We start from the raw sequence: 12160 nt of genomic DNA, 5'->3' as shown, positions 1-12160 counted from the left end.
TAGGTGATCAAGAACAAGTTTTCTACTGGGTTGGAGTTCGGATGACCCATTCGTTACGCAATTCGCATTGTGTGACGCCTGGCTGTTACATTATTGTTCCTCAACGTTTTATCAATCATAATAAAAATGTGCTACGCTGAAAAATAATAAATAATAAAAATCACAAAAATGTGCCACCCAGAAAAAAATTGAAGGGTCTGAAAAAAAAAGATTGATTGATTTGTGGGGTTTAACGTCCCAAAACCACCATATGATTATGAGAGACGCCGTAGTGGAGGGCTCCGGAAATTTTGACCACCTGGGGTTCTTTAACGTGCACCCAAATCTGAGCACACGGGCCTGCAACATTTCCGCCTCCATCGGAAATGCAGCCGCCGCAGCCGGGATTTGAACCCGCGATCTGCGGGTCAGCAGCCGAGTACCTTAGCCACTAGACCACCGCGGCGGGGCTCTGAAAAAAAAAAAAGCCAAAGATAAAGCATCGGGAGAGAAAGCCCTCAACCGCAGTACGCGTCTACGTACTGTAAAAGGCAAAACTGATGAACCTACATTTTCGAAGTATGGTGCTAAAAACCTACCTCAGAGAGAAGAGCAGAAGTGAAACTTCTCTTTCTCCGCAACATCGTGGCCGGTGCTTCCACAGAAAATGTTCGAGGCAGTCCCTGAAAAAATCGCTTCTCGCAATGTGCCGGAACCAGCTTCTACTAATGCCCCACATATAGGGGAAAAGACGATGTCCTGCTCATCAACCTACTTGAGAGGCTGATCAGTGCCATTAGATCAGTGATTGCCGGTCGCCAGACACCAGCAGCAGTAGCCGCAAAACAGCTTTTGGAGGCACTCGTTTCAGTTCTCGACGACCTTCATTAAAAACAGTATGAACAGTCGAAAGTTCCGCCCCCTTCATGCTGCAGTGGAATGTCCGATCATCACCTTGTTAAACGTTTTTCACGTGACTGTTTATTTTTCTGCGTGTGCGCGTTTCTCTCCCCCCCCTTTTTAAACTTTCCTCTTCTTATTCCTTCTTTCTTCCCTTATTTCATCTATGCCTCCCCTCCCCGAAAGAGCAAGCAGGCTTTGTGTCCATATAGGTGGCAGTTGTCAGCCTGTTCCTTCCCTATTTCCCTTGTCTTCGTGTTCTCTATGTAATCAAACCAAATAAATAAATAAATAAATAAATGGTTACGGACACCGGCAGCGGCGGACAATTACGGCGCCACGCGTGACCCGTGTTCTGTTCTCATAACAGCTTTCGCTATAAAAAAAAGGACGTGGTTCAGATCTGCTACGCCAGGTGCCACAACAGTCCCAGCGGCTGAGAAATTTTTAGTGAAGTCGATCAATAAATTTGAATTATTCATACTGGCAGCTCATTCGCTCTAGTTGGGCTTCGATATCAGATAGTTGAATTAATGAAGCGCAATAATCAATCCTCATCTTGAAGAAAGGGCTTGACTGGGTATGCTCAAAAGCGTCATTATGTACTGATGTTGATAATGACTTGGAAGCATTATATCAGACCATGCAAACCAGTACAGTTACCTTTTAAGTTCGGTATAAATATGTAACACCTTCTATAAGTCGTCATTTTCATTCTTTAAAGCCTGTAGTATAATGACTGCAACTGCTCCACGCTTGCAAAATATCGAAGAGAAAATTCACTGGCAGTATGTGAGGCTGCAGAGCCTACTGCGTTTTACAAATTCAGACATGCTGTGTGAACAAATTGAAGACTGTTTTCTTGGCTACGAGAAGGCCATACTCAGCTGCTGCAGTGAGCCTCAGCAGTGCAGATTCTTCACTACCTCCTATAACTTTTATTAATTTTCACTTCTCGAACTAGCTCATTATTTTGCAAGTTTAGAACAAGAAAAAGCAATTCAGCCTGGTACAAGCATATGAAAGCTTGCTTTAAATGATGATTGCAACAAAAAATACGTGATGCGTGGGCACTCCGGAGGCATTTGGGTGGCCATGTTTTACATGTACGTAAAAGAAGTCACCTGTCTCCAAATTTTGGCCCGTTTCAGTGAAGATATTAACTGTCAAGACAAGGGATGTGTAGTACAAAATTGTTTGGTGTAAGGCATCGCAACAAAACGAACCACGCAGACATTAACTTGTTATGATCACTTTTGCAGTTTGCGTAAGAATTGATGCAAATAAACATTCACTAGTCAGGTTGGAATTAATCCTTGGCAGTATATTTATGTGTCTGCAAAGTGCATTGCATAATAAAACCTTGCAAAGTAATCTGCAGATAGAAGTAAACACAATTTGTTTCAAGTTATCTTGTGAAGCAATGTTGCCTAATTAAATAAATGCAGTCATCTTTATTGGCCAGCGAAGATTTAGATATTAGTGAAATAACTTGTTTGAAGTAAGCACAACCTCAAAGACACTTGCTGCTGTACTGACGTGAACATGACGTGCTCTTTTGGGAGAAATTATCTCTGTAATTGTGTCTGAAGTGTCCTATAAGTGTCGTATAGACAGCTTTGTTCTGGTCCCCGATTTATTATTCAGATCGCTTCAGTGAGACGACAAAGTTCACGGTTTATAATTTACGTATTAAGCAAGCAAGCATATTGACACCTAATCGTCTTGTGACCTATTAAAAGTGAGATCTGATTCAAACAAACACTGGTTATGTTACTTTCTTAGGCCTCATATATGCAATATCTACGTGCAATATTACACACACTGAAGCAAACCTGATTCCTCAGATGTTAAAAGTGAGGTCTACTGTGCTAGACACCCTGAACAGATTTAACAGTTATGCGACAGAAAATAGAGGTTGCACTTACCAAAAAACAAAATTGGCAAGAACAGCCTAGTGGTCGGGATTCTGTATGAAATCATGTTCATTATGTCACCAAAGCAACTGTTTTCTTTTGTACGTGTTATTTATTGACAGTGGTGAAAGGAACAATATGGCAGCCTCTTTGAAAAAGGGCTAGCTTGACGTGAGCCTGCAATTGTTCTCTCTGGTGGTTGAGCAATATAGTAGAGACACTTGTACCGGGAGTACATCATGCAATGCGCAAGAGCAATTAATTATTTATTTTTTATCAGATAGGACAACATAGATTACCAGCAATATAGTGGTTCAAACTGCTGCAACTTAATTATCAGTCTGGCCAGGAAGCGCAGCCCCTATTACAAAGAACACGCAACACAAGCTTGTTTATTGAGTTAATTACCAGAACTCAGTCTAAACAGAAAAGGCCTGATAAGTATACAATAAGTGTGTAATAATAAGTTTGGGCAAATATGAAATGGAAGGTGTAGTATTTATTGTCTAGCAAAAAATATATGACGTCTGCATGAAATTTTCTAATTGGGTGTAGGTAAACGTGAGCTGATCTGCTGTTTTTTGAAGTATATTGATCAATAGGGAAATAACGAAGTGCATTCTACCGAACAACTTCGTGCGTAGCTGCCAAAATTAATGAGGCGTGTGTGATTTCTCCTTTCGATCGATCTGCAAAGCTATTTTATAGAACGTCCCCAGTAAGTAAACAGGGTTTTAGATTAGAGAAACAGCGCGGACACAATGAAACAGAATGCTAAACTGTGGTGCAAAAGAAGGCCGTCAAAATTTTGTGGAAGAGCAGCGTCACGCATTTGTGTAGCACCAGTGGGGGTCTGCGCTACAGTTCACTGTTTTATGTGTTTGAGCAGTTACTTGAGCATATATCTGTGAGATATTTGTGATACCTGTGAGCAGATAGGAGCAGATATCAGTTAAGGCAACTTATTAGGCTTTCTTTGAAAGATCCTTTTGGTATGATTGTCTCGGCTGACGTTACGCAATTTTCGCTTGATTTTCAAGAGGGGGTGGATGGTTATGACTTTTTGGTAGAGGCCGTGGATTTATTTTGTGCAGTGTCGCATGTGTAACTGTTCATCGTAGTGACAGCTAGCATTGCTGAGAATGCGGTTTGGCATTTGAGAGGAATGTGGGTTTCCCTGTCGTAATTTCAGGGCCCTCTCAACATTTTATGTGTTCATCGTTTCTGATGCACGAAGACCTCGCTTATGTTCAACGAAAAGGTACATGTATCGGCTCGTGTGTGGTGCCCGTACTGAGCAGTTTGTTTGTAGCTTCTTCGGCAGTGTTAGCTCGGGATTTTGACAATTCCAATGTACGCAGAGTGTGCAGGTACTGTGGACGACTTCTTGGTGTTTTAAAATGCAAAATCAAGTTTGAGACGCACCGACTCAGTGAACCAAAGGTCACAGAAATTTTGACAACACGTGAAAGGGCTGTCCTTTCTGCATGAGTTACGTGCAGATAAACGAGAAAGTTCAGTTTTTAGTTTTGAGTCTTGCTCTGACAGAAGCACACCCAATTTGCGCCTACTGGCCTCATTCATAGAAAGAGTTGAGGTCCCACATTGATGCCCAATCCAAAGTATTTAAGAGAGGTATTGCTTTTATCTGCTCAGAAAGTCAGTTGGCTAAGTCATGCCTTCACAAAAGGCAGGAGAGCTTTGACAACTAGGTTGGTTGGCTATACTCAGCTGGGTATCCTCACTCGTTCATTGTGGCAGTGGCTAAATCCCTGCTTCAATGACTAAAAAAGAAAAAGAAATGTCAGCCTGTAAAAAAGAAACTGTATTGGACCCGTACGCCCATAACCTTGCACAAAACCTTAAAAAAGGTGGACAATGGGTACAAAGTACTTATTGTATTTACTGTGCTAAGGAAACTTTCGGGCCTGTGCGCGCACGCTACAAGAAGATGCCCCTTTTGGTTGGAGGCATGCGAGGTCATAGATCATCTCTACTATGAGAGCGGTTTACGAAATGCCGCTCTCATGTGGAAGGGTTTACATCGGCTAGACTGGCCAATGCGTGAACGTTCAAGTGAGGGAGCATGACCTTTCGATCAAGAATAATTTTTTGACACATTTGCTTATGCACTGTAGTGCGTGTGGATTCGAGGCAAGATTTGCTAATATCATCATTATAGATAAAAACAACGATGTAATTGATTGAAACAGGCTAGAAACATACCTCATCAGAAAAAGATTAAAAAAAGCCGATATCTGTGTTAGCGGTACGTCGGTGGTATACGGCTTTCAGATGAATGTGATTTTGTTACTGGTAAGTCCGTGAGAAGGACATTATGATACAGTGCAGGCGCTGAGGTTGTCAAGCATGGCCAAGCTATATACTCTCACGTGGGACCAGCAGGTTTAGCCTGACAGCCCTATCGTGGACGTACTGGACGGCCAGGATTTGGTCTTGAATGTCTAGGCTTCGCTGAACTAGCACGCGCATCGAGAGTGTCCGATTGCACGATGTGTTGTATGATGTGTTATCACGCATGTGTCACATATTGCATACACAGCGGTCACTTTGCAAGAATAAGTGTGTTGTGAATTGACGGTCTTTCTTTTTGCCCGTTCTTTCCAGGTTGTTTGCGTCGTTTATTTTCATTTAAAGTTGCCAAACTAAATACAGAAAAGTAGAAAAGTCGCCTTTTCAGTCACCATCAACCTAAGAAAATGAGACAAATTGGTAGAAAACCCGGATAATGGTCTAGGATAGCTTACCCTTCGGTGGCAAAAGTGCGTGGCTCTGAAAGGATACGTTTTTTAGTATACTTACTGTTTGATTACTTGAAGTCATTGGTATAAAATTTATGAACTCGCTTGTGCAAGATGATAATCTTCTATGTCACATTTATCTCAATAGTAAAGTAGAAGTATATGCCATCATAATTTTTTTTCATGAAGTTCAGGTTCCCACCTCCAACAAACAATATTTTCAATGTTGCCGGTGCCTCAAGGGATTTGGTAAAACACAGTTTGAAAGTTATCAATTTTACACTGTGCGTTTAGAGTTATTAGGTCGCTAAAGCAAAGGTGCTCCAAAAATAATGTGTGCCCACAACAATCCGGGAGTTCAAATTAAAATTTTAACAGGATCTGTAAACATAATAGAAGTTTGGCAGGGTAACTACGACGCACTGCTTCATAACAGTATTGGGGACTATCGCGGTGATGATGTAGCATGGGTTGTTACAAGGTGGCGTTCCCTCGATCCACAAAGAGAGAGAATAAAATGAGGGAAAGGTATAGAGTGTAACCAGAAATTGTAGCGTCCGGTTTGCTACCCCTCACTGAGGGAAATAGGGAATTAGGAAGAAAAGTACGAAAGAAAGCGAAGAGCGAAATAGACGCGCGAAGAAGAAAAAAAAGTGCGCGGGGATGCTATAGCTTATTCAATAGGCCACTACCATGCAGAAAGTTCACTTAGGCTGTCACTGGTTTTCTGTGGAAGAGAGGCTCGGCAAGCAACAATGGCCCGAATATATTGTCTACACTCAATGTTAAAATTGCATATGTGTGCGGTTTCTGCTTTGGCCCGTGCATATAATTGTAGAAGGCTATAATCGTAAAGGGTCCATCATACTTACACAAGGGTGGAATGGTATTTGTTCCTTGCCACTGTGAGCTAACCTCTTAAAGGGTTGGTGCCACCGAATTGGTGGCATGCGTATCCTTTGTGGTAAGCGTTTCCTTGAGGTCCAGGAAGCATGATACACGCCCCAAATTTCGTGTATTTTCGCTAAATAGTTTAATAATGCTCTACCTATCAGGACCATTTTCAGTTTCGGTTTAGCGGTGCCAAGTTGGGTAGTGACGCCGATGCATAGGTGGCTTGGTCACGTAACCACACAAGGCTGTGAGGCACATCATGCTGAGTTTCGTCTGCTCTCACCCACACGTGCCGCAGAAGTGCCAATAAAACCAATGCGTTTACAGTCACCATGGCCAGCTGCACTAGCATCCATGCAGTGGCGAGGCAAAATGCAGCCAAAAGGAGAGAAAGCGTTTATATTTACGACGTATGTACAGGATGAGGACGAGGAAGCAGCCCTACGCTAGATGTGCTAGCCTTTTATAGGACGGGGCAGCCCCGCTGTTGGACGCACGCAGCGTCTCTGACGGACGCCTCCGTTCATACGTCGAGTGTCTCTTCGAAAGCACACAGTGTCTATGCAAGGGACGTCAGCATACTCGGTAACAGCAGGCATGCGAGTTCTTTCTTTGTTCACAACATGCGTACCCATTCGTTGTAAAACACAGCTGTTCAACAAAAGAATCATAGCCAAGTGTTTTGCAAAGAAAGAAGTCTGTCCAGGCGTTGTTTTGTTGTTCGTGTCGGGGAAACTTGTAAAAACCTGGTCACCAAATCTGCTAAGGCAGAAGTCTAGCACATAATAGTATACATGCATGGTCGCTACGTGGGAAACCCACCAGATGCCTTCAGCACTCGAGCACGCTGAATTCCTTCGCAGGTTTCGATGCCTAGCACTTAGCCAAGAAGTGATAGAAACTCGGCGAGTAATACAGGAAACGATGCTTTGCTGGTACGTTGGGTACGCTCGTTCAGGAGATGACGGAGGTCACTCACATCACTACAGATCTGGTGTGACGCCATGACAGCTGCCGTTGCTTCTATTCTCAAACATCAGTGTTGCTGCGTAAGAGATGGGACTATATTGCGAGTGTGAGCATTCAGCTACACTTTTAAAAGCGAATTGAAATATATTCTACGCGTTTGTTGAGTCCAACCCTTCATGTGGAGAGTCCTAGCACGCAGAGGAAACCCGCAACACGCTTGGGATAACCTCGAAATTTGGTGGCACCGCCCTTTTAACAAATAGGTGGTTGATTTAGGAGCAGAGTGATTTAAAGATTGATTTAAAAGCTGGGGACTTCAAAAGCTGAGCATACCTTGAAAAGCAAAACTCTATGACCATGTCTGTCTGTCTGTCTGTCTGTCTGTCTGTCTGTCTGTCTGTCTGTCTGTCTGTCTGTCTGTCTGTCTGTCTGTCTGTCCGTCCGTCCGTCCGTCCGTCCGTCCGTCTGTCTATCTATCTATCTATCTATCTATCTATCTATCTATCTATCTATCTATCTATCTATCTATCTATCTATCTATCTATCTATCTATCTATCTATCTATCTATCTATCTATCTATCTATCTATCTATCTATCTATCTATCTATCTATCTATCTATCTATCTATCTATCTATCTATCTATCTATCTATCTATCTATCTATCTATCTATCTATCTATCTATCTATCTATCTATCTATCTATCTATCTATCTATCTATCTATCTATCTATCTATCTATCTATCTATCTATCTATCTATCTATCTATCTATCTATCTATCTATCTATCTATCTATCTATCTATCTATCTATCTATCTATCTATCTATCTATCTATCTATCTATCTATCTATCTATCTATCTATCTATCTATCTATCCATGAGTTTTTTTTCCACCACAAAACGACCAAAAACGATAATATAGTTTCCTGGACTTTTCTAACTTGAAATTAGTTCGGGTTATTTATTATGAAGCAGTGGAAGAACAACATATTTCTTTCATTATTCATATTAATAATTTTTTTGAACGCAACACATGCGCGTGCCATCTCCTTTAAGAATTCGTGGACACATAGAGTGATTGTGCACATGATGGCGTTAAACGTAGCTATTGAAATTTCTAAAAGCTGCTGTTGAAACCAAATGACTACTACTCAAAGCTCCTTAAGCGACAGCTCTATACGTTAAAGGAAATGATAGCGTTAGTACTTCACACTTTGCAGCACTTATACGTGCAACAGCTTTCCTCACAAATATTCGGCATCGAGTGTTTTGATCTTGTGGCGCAGGTGGGCGCATTCGAAAGCACACAAGCAGATACACGCATCACCCAGCATTAAGAAGATATGGAATTCCACGTTGCGTGGCCGCGTTCAGCCCAGTTTTAATTGAAAGGAACACAAGTAAAAAATAGCGGCAACCACAATGAAGCTTTATGACCTATGGTCTGTCGCATCGTTGATTTTGGTCGCATCTGATGACCATTCGCACTTCGAAAATTCGGTGCTTTGGTCTTCGGATGGACGGCTCGCTACTTCGCGCATATCATTCACTACCACCGTTAATTTTATTGTTGTCATTTTCATGAACGCTAGTTTTGGTTTTTGCTGCCACTATCGCTAGCTCTGCTGTGACCACCTTTATTCTCTTTAGCGTCGTTGCCAGCTTCACTGCGTTTACGATCACTTTTATCGCCATTTGTTGATCCTACGCTGCCAGCAGATGTCTTGTCCTTGTCGCTAGTAGCGGCAGCGTCGTCCGGGCCAGAACTGGTTTTTGTATCATTTTTATTAGCATCCGTGTTTTCAGTGCCAAAATCTTTATCAGCTGCCTTTTCGCTCCCGGGTTCGCTAACGCTGTCATTATTGGGATCATTGGCACTGCCATCTTCCGCTTGTTTACCGTCAAAAGTCTTGAGTAGTCCTAGCAAGGCTGCCGTGCCACCCTTTAAAACACGGTTAACCGTGCGTACTCTTTTCACAGCCTTCACGCCATATTCTAATTTTGAGCGCCTGCCTTTTTTTGGCTGGCTCGTTGTGTAACCATCACTGTCATCAGCACTTGGCTTCCTTTGTGTACCGTTCAAGCCACCATAAAAGTTGGCAGTGTCGATTGATGGGGTATTTGATTGCGCATTGTGCCTTTCCGCAGCAGTACTCGGCTGTCCTATAGGGATAGTGTTCCGGTCTGTGGCTAATGTAGAGCCCCTACCAACAAAGTTGGTTTTAATGTCATTTTCTTCATAATTCTTGACTGCACTATAATCATAATTTCTAGGTCTGGCTAACTTTTTGTCTTTACGGCTGCGATGTTCCCTGCATAGGGATTGATTTTTTCTCGAATTGCGTTTTAAACAGAATCGACACCGGGTCATTTGATCTATACTGCCGTGTCTGCCAGATTGTACTACTGTGACGCTTGGTGCGCTGTGTGTCGAAATTGAATCTGCTGTCAAAGGCACGCCTTTCGTTTTCATGGTGGAGTCAGCGCTTGGGTTTTTCTTTAGGAAGTCCTCAGAAGTTGTCGAGTCACTGAGTATGGAAACATTGTGTTTATATCTATTGATAGTGCTCCTGCTCTGGCCACCACCTGCTGTGGACTCCTGGATTCCTTGCGAAGACTTCATAGTAGAGTAATTAAGAGTTTCGATGCAAACACCTCTTCTGCAGCGCCCCATCTGTGAATACATAAAATAAAATTTTAATAAGAATACTGTAGTTGTGTAATACAATCGTTGCTAGCTAAATATGCATTCCTTTTTTACTACTCTAGGTTCTCGAGGTATATACCTAGCTATAAAAGACGCGGTAAGCTGTGTGACAACTACATACTGTGGCTTGTGTAGATGCCAGATAAGGAAATGTATATGAAGATCACGGGGCTCTTGACATTTTATTTACATATAGTATATAAATAACAAGGCGGTAAAATATCACTTAGTTCGATTTTCTGATGTCCCAGTATAATAGGTTCGGTTAATATAACAACCCCTTTGTTCATAGATTATAGGCGATTCAGACTGCACACTATCCTGACTCCTACACTGTGTCCAAGCCATATTGTTGTTGGTTTTTGAAGTGTAAGAGTATATGCTTTATATAATGCGTGTTTTTAGAAGCAGTGATGTACACTTTTGCGTTGTATTTACATGTGCAGCTGTCCGTTACTGATTGAGCAAGGGGCCAATTCTAATGGTACGGTGACATTGTAAGACAGTAATGTAAATGTTCCGTGTGTAACTAAACCAGTAATTTTAAGGCAAAACTGCAAGTTATGCACAAAAGTGGGCACTTCTTCACATTTGTGTCTTCATAGTAAAAACTGCTGGACAAAAATCAAAGTAGATTTGACAGGGACTAAAAGAAATAGGTTATTTAGATGGTTTGCACGAACGTATCTAAGCTGTGTCATTTGGTGTGAGGCTGTAATGTGCGTAGCCGTTGAGAATTGAATAGCACGTTACCAGGCCAGTAAGCTTGTTTTTGTGACGACAATATGAATGTAATAACGGAAGCGCCACATCTGTGAGGATGGTAACTATTGAATATGACGGTGACAACGCTGTCTAAATTTTGCACATTCTAGTCCAAGTTACTGCATCAGTATTTCTAGGTGTTACCATGAAATTGAATGAGATAATAGAATGTCTGTAATATTATCTTGTCTCATGGTCCCGGTTATGAATGATACATTGATTGATATATAGAGTTTAACGTTTGAAAACAACCTAATGATTATGAGAGACACTGTAGTGGAGGGTTCCGGAAATTTCGACCACCTGTGGTTTTTTAACGCTTCCCAAACCTGAGCACATGGGCTCACAGCATTTTCGCCTCCATCGAAAATGCAGCCGCCGCAGCTGGGATCCGGTCAGCAGGCGAGTACCTTAACCACTAGATCACCACGGCGGGGCTGATGAATGCTACATTCTTCATTATTCGGTAGGAAAAAGAAATTTTCAGCACGCACCATAAACATATGGAAGGCGGTTGAATGATACAGAAGAGAAAACATTGGAAGTCTAATGATTTATTGGGTGAAGTTGTGCTTACCGAAATAAGCGAATTCCATTGCAAAGCGGCACTAGCAAGTACAGTGGTCGCTAGTCACAAGAAATCATCACTGGCTTAGCTCGGATATGCCAGAATATACGTAACGTGAGCTTCGGATAGACGGACGGTTGGGAAGATGGATTGATGAACGCACACATGGACGGATATATGAACGGACAGACTTGCGAGCGAACTCAGGCGAGTCAAGTGCCAGCCCACTAGTGACACGTCCCTCCAGGGGTTTCCAGGCATTCTCCAGCGTGCCACATGTGTGCCGTGTGACGTCTTTACTGCTCGGGCATGCACAACACGACTCTCAATAAAACACGTGAAACTGCTCTACCTCGGCTAGTGTAGCTTACGCTACAAAACTGATCGGCGGTGAAATGCATTCGCTTTTATGCAAGCGTTATCGTCCATGCAAACTTTATCAATACTTATCGCTTCTCAAACATAGGCGCCCCGCGTGCTGTGCTGGAAATAGTTGGTGTCATTCGCAAAGCAGCATGAATTCTGAAGTTCGGCCCGCGCCGAACATTCAGGCGCATCACCCTTCAGTAACTGCAGACGCGCTTCAGGAACTGAAAAAATTACGATCCCTGTTAAATAAAAGGCAGCAAATACATGCTTAAATAATAAATACATTTTGAAGTTACGTGGTTCACACAAAAGCGACAATGGTTTTTAGT

The sequence above is a fragment of the Rhipicephalus microplus genome, chromosome 3, assembly GCF_043290135.1.
Source record: "Rhipicephalus microplus isolate Deutch F79 chromosome 3, USDA_Rmic, whole genome shotgun sequence".
NCBI lineage: Eukaryota > Metazoa > Arthropoda > Arachnida > Ixodida > Ixodidae > Rhipicephalus > Rhipicephalus microplus.
The sequence above is the reverse complement of the archived record's forward strand: the minus strand, read 5'-3'. Positions refer to the sequence as shown.